The 8,002-nt window shown below is 38.1% G+C and overlaps 1 long non-coding RNA gene across 1 annotated transcript; it reads left to right on the top strand.

Moving 5' to 3' along the window:
• The first annotated feature begins 1,762 nt into the window (after positions 1-1,762).
• On the top strand, positions 1,763-6,583 carry LOC124161157. The gene is made up of 3 exons (XR_006865326.1): positions 1,763-1,969; positions 2,900-3,380; positions 6,560-6,583. It is a non-coding gene; the product is annotated as an uncharacterized LOC124161157 (long non-coding RNA).
• Positions 6,584-8,002: the final 1,419 nt, after the last annotated feature.

The following is an 8,002-nucleotide window of genomic DNA, read 5'->3' as shown; positions in this document are numbered from 1 at the left end:
CAGTATTTAAATAAATGCTAAAAATCGTATTAAAAAAATTAAATCTCGTTTTTAAGAGTCAGAATTGCGTCAAAATCCATTTTTCGGGCATTTAAAATGATAAAATTTCGCGGGGGGGGTTGGCGAATCTTCCGCCCCTAGGTGCAACGAGATGCTTAGAAGAGAACGGCATAATTACGTATAGAGGAGATGTAAGTGTTTGTAGCCAAATAAAAGCGGAGATAATACGTCATACATGTGAGTATATTTTTTCTTGTGAACAGACAGGCCCTACTTAATGCCTCGTATTTATAGGAGCGACATGGAGATTATCATCATCTTTATTTCCAGGTCCGACATAATAGGGTAGTTTCCTTCATCAAAGAAAACGAAAGCATTGCTTGCGATTCCTTGCCTAACTCCGGAGGCACTGACAATTTTTCAGATGAAATCCAGTTCTATTGAAGATTAAAACTTTTCAAACTTTATACTTCACGACTCCTTATTATATATATATTTTTTTTAAATCACATCTCGTGATTTAAAAAAAATACATATATTAAAACTTTTCACTTAACAGAGTTAAGCTAATCATTATCAAAGGTCCAACCAAATTTTATTAAAAGCTTCCGAGAAACGGTGAGTCGGAGTCAAGGTGATCTGCGCGTCGCGTACCTAAGCAACTTCTCCCGGCTCCATTCGTCCTGTATGAGGCCGCGGATATGACAACGAATCCGGTATTATCGTCGAGTTGAAATACCATCGACTTGTACGCATACTAGAAAAAAGATTCTCCATTTTTGGATGACCTCGAAATCCAAAATGTGCGCACAGAATGCTCATAAATGGCTCGTTTCGCCGAGGAAACAGAAAACGTTAAATTGGCAAAATTCCAGTAAATCTCCCTTTTCCTAGATATTCGGTAGTTTAGAATTCGTGATTAGCGAAATTCTGCTGTCCCTTTGTTTCACTCATCTTCATTGATGCAATGACGATTTTTTCGAGTACCTTCTTACACCTTTTTTATTATATTAGAAATGCTATGGTCACCTACATGTCACTTTTACGGAAAAAATTTTAAATTTTCTTCGAGGGCACTGAAATATGCGTAAAATGGAATCACTAATTTCCATAATAATATCCCGTGTGGGAATGCTTTTAAGTTGATGAATATTATAAATTTCTTAAAATATTTCATTGAAACAATTGTCATCTTCTCATTATTTATTTTTACTACCGATTTATTTAGCTGATCCCTGAAAAGTATTATCCAACCTTAATTCGGCAAATAACATTTAATCAATGAATTTGTTGCTGCATGCAGCAACTTTTAGTTACTTAAAATAATATTTTTTATTCATAAAAAGCCATTCCAATAAAACAGACCCTCAAAACTGAAAAAAATTGGCAGGTCCTCATTAAGTGTTTTTCTGCATTTCGTGTTTTAAATTGTATCCCCGCTGAAAAACCTTAAATCAGGATTCTACTGCACATAAATAAAATATTATTTAAAAGTATGTGAGTAATTTTGGGTGTGTTAAAATTCTAATCCATCGCAGTAATAACGTGGCATCAACCGGGATTGTTGTAAAATTTCTTTGACTTACAGGCGCTTTGTTTGTGCGTATACATGTTCTGATTTGGTTGTACACTTTGAAAGATGTACTTTGAGTTAGTGTATCTTACATTTATACATACTATGTTGGTATGCTTGTATTGGAGTTTGGCCTGTTTCTTCACTCTTCTTTGATGTGCGTTCATTGTCGTCCGAGAACAGGGCTCGGGGATGTGGCGGCTGGGGATAGTGGCAGACATTGCGTGTGCTCGCATTGCGGCCAGGGATTTGGCAAGAGCAGTCAGCTGTTGTGCCATGCAAGGACGCACCACTCGGGGGAGCTCCCCTTTGCGTGCGGGGATTGCGACGATAGTACGTCAAGGCCAGTGACCTGACCCAGCACGCAAAGAGCCACAGTGCCGTCAAACCGCACAGGTAAAGTCATGAACTGAAAGTCTCCTCTTGTGGAAAATGCTTTGAATTAGAGGTGAAAGGAATTCTAAATTTTCTCTCGTCCAATTCGTGAGAGTTTCTTAGATCTTTCCCTCCACTACGGATGTCTGTTTACCTGTGAAGCTGTGATTTCGTGGAATCATGTGGGCCTTTTTTTCTTTTCAGAATAATCTGTGAATTTGATGAAGTAAGGCCTGAAAAAAGTCTGCTTTTGTTCCTCGCAGCAATCTGCAAAATCTAGTCAGCTTTATTGAATTTGTGCGATGACTTGGTTTGATATTTCATATTCATATTTCTGGGTCGAATTTGGCAAAGACATCACCTTGTTTTCCAACCCCTCCGCTCTCATATACAAATTTAATCAGTTACACAGCCTGAATAATTGGATTTCACCCTCTGCCATATGCCTATTGGGACGGCTTGCGGGGTAATATGTTGATATTGTAATTGAGATTGTTTATGCTTTCCAGGTGATTATAATATTTCAGGGCATCAGAACTCTTTCAAGGGCTTTGGAAAAACTATAGGCTTGACAATATTAAGAAATCTCTTCTTTTACTATTTTAAAGGCCGTTTTACACGGTACATGGAATTGTGCAATCTGACGTACGTCCGAAGGCGCAATCAGAATTGCGTCGTGTAAAGCAGTGAATTGCTAGAACACATGCGAGAATGCGTGGATGCGAGATGGCAGAATAGCCCCTGTTCTAATTTCGTTCATGCATTCGTGCAATTCCACGCCATTTTAGAAATTAATGCACCTCTAATCTGCGCAATTCCATGCCCCGTGTAAAACGGCCTTAAGAATTCATTATTTCTGTCATGTAGTTTCTGTTTGCTCAGCGTGACATTTAAATTTTTACGCCGATGTTTCTCCTATCATTACAAAACCATTGCTGCCTTCCACACAAGAACCATCGCAATACCTTGGGTCACAGCCTTCGGCATCGCAGCCAGCTTCCCAGACCCTGTCCCTGGAACAAGGCTTTTGACAGCTTCTCCCGGCCACCGCGCCCGGAATGCTGCCCACACCGGCAGACCAGGATGTTCTAGGGCTGCTTGTGCTCCCGGCAAACAACAAGGACTCCCCGAAGCTCACCAGGTGGGACGGACACGAGCTCCACCTCTTACTCACATTGGGGTCTGAATGGCCGACTCTTTCGACCACTACGAGGAATATTGGGTACAATCGTACTAGGATCCTTGCCATCGCCGCCACCCATGGGTGGGAAACGGCATCACGGGTATCGACCCCAAACGAGATCCTGCGGCGCCTGCACACTCTCTTGTGGGTGCAGACGGGGGAGAGGCCCTTTGCGTGTGGCGTGTGCCACAAGCGCTTCTCGCAGATGCTCAACCACCACGCAAAGATGCACTGAACGCTGTTCGTTGGGTGAGAGAAGAATGATAAAAATAATAATAAATATATGACTTTATTCGTACGAGGTTGAGAGTGAAAAGTCCCCTTTTCCACCTTACCCCTCGATAGCGTCAATGCGAACATATTTAAAAATGGTATATAAACCTTTACAATGCAAATGATACACAATATTCCCCATTTGTTAAATGTCAAAAAAGATAAAAAAGTATGTGTGAAATTTTTGTGTAAAAAAGATTTCTGTTTTTGGGAGAAAATGTGAGGATAAGGGTGTAATATCCTTCAGCAAAAAAAACCCACTGCAGGAAAATGCCCACACAAGAAGGGGGGCGTAAAAACCTGCGAAAACCTACTGAGAGAAAGCTAATGTCATGTTACATGTAAAATACAACATAGTTAATGAGGTACAAAAAAGATGGAGGTGTTGTTCTGTCCGTGTGTTCGAGGTGATCCAAGTTTCATTATGATTGAGGGACTATCGGTATTGCTGCTTACAACATGCTCTGGTAAAGAAGTTAGCGCCTCTTTTACAGGCTCATCCTTACCATACAAACGACCTTCTCGTCTTCATGTTCAAGATTTTTAGTCGCAATTCTTAAAATCTCGAATGTGGATTCTATAGTTACAGAGTAGATTTCTAACGATTTATGCAATCATGATGGATTCCCCTCCGAAAAATAACAGGAGATTACAAGGTAAACATACAAATTGTAAACACCCAGAAGTCCAGCCCAATGAGAAAATGCATCACACAACCGTTCGTCACATATTTAGCAATGTTTTATAGTGTTTCCTTTTGAATTGACTTGCATTTTTAGATTTTTTTTAATTGTATGACAATAGGGTGGTTTCCTATTATTTTTTTATTGCCTAAATCAAAAGATAATTACTCCTGGAGTATGCGTTTCATGCTTTTAGTTTTTTAAATGACGGCATCTATTTTATGCGATTAAATGAAAAGTGAAAATTTTCAAGCCTGCAAAAACGCGACGGCTAAGGCTGAATGCCGGGAAAAGCCTGTGTGACGTCATTATGGTTCCCGCTGTCGCCATGTGAGGTGACCTTGGGGTGAGGGTATGTGCGCCGCTGCGATGCAGGCTGCTAGCAGGTGGCAGAGCACCCTGCTAGCAGGTAGCGCTTGGCTTAAATAAGGATTATTAATACCCAATCAAACGAAGGAAACTTTCCGACCATAAGTAATTTTAATAGGTGATTATTAAGAGACGTTTCCCTGAGCTCTGTGCCTCATTCATGCATTGGTAATCTCAGACGGTGTAAAACTCCTATCTACTCGTATAGAAACTAGGTCCCAGTGACGTCACGTGGAGTGGAATCGCATGGGCGCCAATCTGGCCTTTTTCAATTGAGGATAAAATTGACAATTGCCATTTGTCTGAACTGAGAAATCTAAAACCAAATAATTAGTATATTATGAATACACTAATGGTGGGTTAGGAATCGCAATCAATGCCTTTCGTTTCCTTAGATGAAGGTAACTACCCTATTGATTCCATATTTCGCAAGGGGTGATACAAAAAGACCTAGCGTAAATAGATGTTTGATAAGGTGGGGGGTAGGGGGAAGATGGTAAGGTGGTGGGGGGGGGGGTATTTCTGAACAAACATTTAAACATTTCCTAGATAACAATTTGAAAAATTGATTTAACACTTTTACTGCCACCAAATCGATATATCGGCCCTCACTGGTTGAGCGAAAACTGCCAGGGGCCGACTTATCGGCCCTAATTATTTCACTTTTTTTTGTAATTGTGGCCTTTTGATCGGCTGTAATTTAAGTAAGCCCCCATAATCTGTATATGGATAAAAGATATAAATATATCTTTAGAAATGAGAAAAAAATCCAGAAGTATTAATTAATATGAAAAATAGCTGAAAAATTTTTAAACCTGAAATGTTGCTAATTCTGGAAAATAGCCTTGGCAGTCTTTGTACTTCCCTCCTGAAATAGGCTGGCAGTTAAAATCGATCATGTATTGCATAGTCAAAATGTTTAATTAGGTGATATAATTGATGTACCATTTCTGGCGATACTATGTTATATCTTTCATGGGATACGGAAAATGTATTCCGTCTCCTTTGCTTGGAGATGAGGACAAATTAAAAATTTCTGTTTCCACAAAATATTTTTCTCCGTAACTACGTGATCATGTTAACAATTCATAATTAATTTCCTCGATTAATCTTAGTTGTTTGTGTTGGAACAAATTTTCATTTTTTCTTGCAGATGTTATTTTCATAAATTTGCTTTTGCCGAAAACTTTTACATGAGCATCTTCCAGCACTTTTATTTCACGATGCATGAAACATGCAGGAGAGAGAATTACAATAATGGTCGTATGATATTATTTAGAGTAATACCCCGAAAATGAACCAGGAGAATCTTTCAGAGACCAAAAGTTAGTCAGAAAAAAAGTCACAGATCTAAGACTGCAAAATGGCTGTTCCCTAGCGTAATTAATGATCAATTTATATGGCATTCAAGGTTATTTTGACAGTTTAAAGTTTATCAAAAGAGTTTTATGGTTTAAAAATTGGTGAGAAGGAATAAAAAATTTAGGTGGTATGCCTCCCACGTGCTGTTTAAAATGTTTGGCTGTGCGTGGTATGACTTTACATTTTGCCTTTTTGGAAGCTGAATTTCGTGGTGATTTTTCTCTACTCTTTTTTTTGCTAATAATCCCTTTTCAAATACAGCAGACTCCCCATTATCACGTTGCGGCGTATCCGTGTTCCATATTAATTATCAATGCATGATTTTCAATCTCGTTCGATGGTTTCCGCATTTTCATAAAAAAATAAAGTCGGATGCAAAATCGCCAGAATGACTTTGCATTTCAATGTTGGGAAACATATTATCCTCTTCGTGAAACGGATGCGATCGTGTGCTAGCTGCATTCATGGGAGCTCCGTGTTCCTCTTTCCAAGTGTCTCATATTTCCAGGTCTTATATGGACCAGTGGGGATACGAGTACACACGTGTTGTCATCTCTAAAAAGATTTTTGAAAATGCTAAGGATAGTTATTTTTAATATACTTGTAATGCTGACCAATAAATTTATAAAATAATAATTGGTTGTAGTTACTGATTACAAATTTTTATTGCCTAATATATTTCACGCACTCATGATAATCCTCTTGGACTGTTAGATGATCAAAAATTTCTTTTCATTCCAGGTGAATTGCAGTTGAGTGTTTAGTCTAACTGATGCCAAAGAAGATGAGAAAATGCTGAATATTAGACGGAGTGAAGGTGCCATTAGCCATCTGGGCTCTGGTACAGGATTTTTTAGTTAATAAAGTGAATAATTACTCTGGTCTGGAAGTTTCTGTTCAGTCAATTCATATATATCGTCGGTTTGAAAATTTATTTTTAATATTATTGCAAATTTGGAATAAGTTGTGTCGTGATTTCTAAGCGTAGTTCTCATTACATTGTCGGCTTTCTTTTGTCATTTTCTACTGGGTTTTTGTCTACTACATGGTTTGCCATTCTTACATCTTCTGCCTGTAGTTCACATGGAATTGGCAAAGAAAGATCGGCAGCCGTCGAAGGCCAGATTATAGAATGAATCATAAATAAATTATTCATACGAAGCTTTTAGCATGAGATTCCAGAACCCATACCTCAATGACGGCATTCATGGTAAAAAATTAGACTAGAACCTTGTGAAATTAACGTGCAAATTAGGGGTTTTTGAATTAACCGATTCCAATTCAATTTATTTTCTTAAAGCTTGTGCTCCTACCCTCTTTATATATTTTTGTGTTGTTCTTTTTAAACAGAATGATATTTAGTTGTTATTAATCAACGTAGAAATGTGAAATAAAAAGGTATTATTATTCCATATCGTTCACAAACAAACCATCTCCCTATAAGGTAATCTAGAAACACAGCTATGCATTGTTCATATAAAATCATTTTGTTCTTTCCAATGCATAATTTTCCATGAAATATAAGTTCTCTATGCATACATTATTGATGTTGTAACACTGTTAACCCTTTAAAATATTTATATTGTTCCCATAAATAGCGCTAGAATTATAAAAATCTCATCATTTAGCTCTCGTCATTGTGTGATTACACATCGTGCGTTCATGACAGGCTTTGCACGTCATATTAGCGTAAAGGGTTAGTGGGGCAATCAGCATTTAGCTTTGGAAGTGTTGTCATCAATTTGCTTCCTTTGCTTAGCAACCACGTTTTGTTGAGGAAGAAAACTCCTCGGAATTAAATATAACCTAGATATAATATGGAATCGGCAATTACCTAAACTCAGTGAAAGACATCGATGTGGCCAAGAAACAGCTGAACACAATTTTAACCCTGCGGGACTCGCGCCCCCTTTTGGAACGCGAGTACTCGCGCTGAGCCTTTCAGGCTCAATTTTCTTTTTGAAGTCCTCACCTATGAAAGTCGATTATTTTTCCTCTTTTTTGTTTAAATCAAACTAATAATGCTGAAATGGTCCATTTCATGAAAATCAAGTCCACTTACGTCTGATAAATATGTAATTATTTATTCATATCGAGTGCGATATAAAATAGATTACCATTACTTGTGATTGATTTATTGACTCGTAAAACTACTACACAGTGTTAATAATTAGGATAGAAAGA

The sequence above is a fragment of the Ischnura elegans genome, chromosome 6, assembly GCF_921293095.1.
Source record: "Ischnura elegans chromosome 6, ioIscEleg1.1, whole genome shotgun sequence".
In the NCBI taxonomy this organism is placed as follows: domain Eukaryota; kingdom Metazoa; phylum Arthropoda; class Insecta; order Odonata; family Coenagrionidae; genus Ischnura; species Ischnura elegans.
The sequence above is the reverse complement of the archived record's forward strand: the minus strand, read 5'-3'. Positions and strand labels throughout refer to the sequence as shown.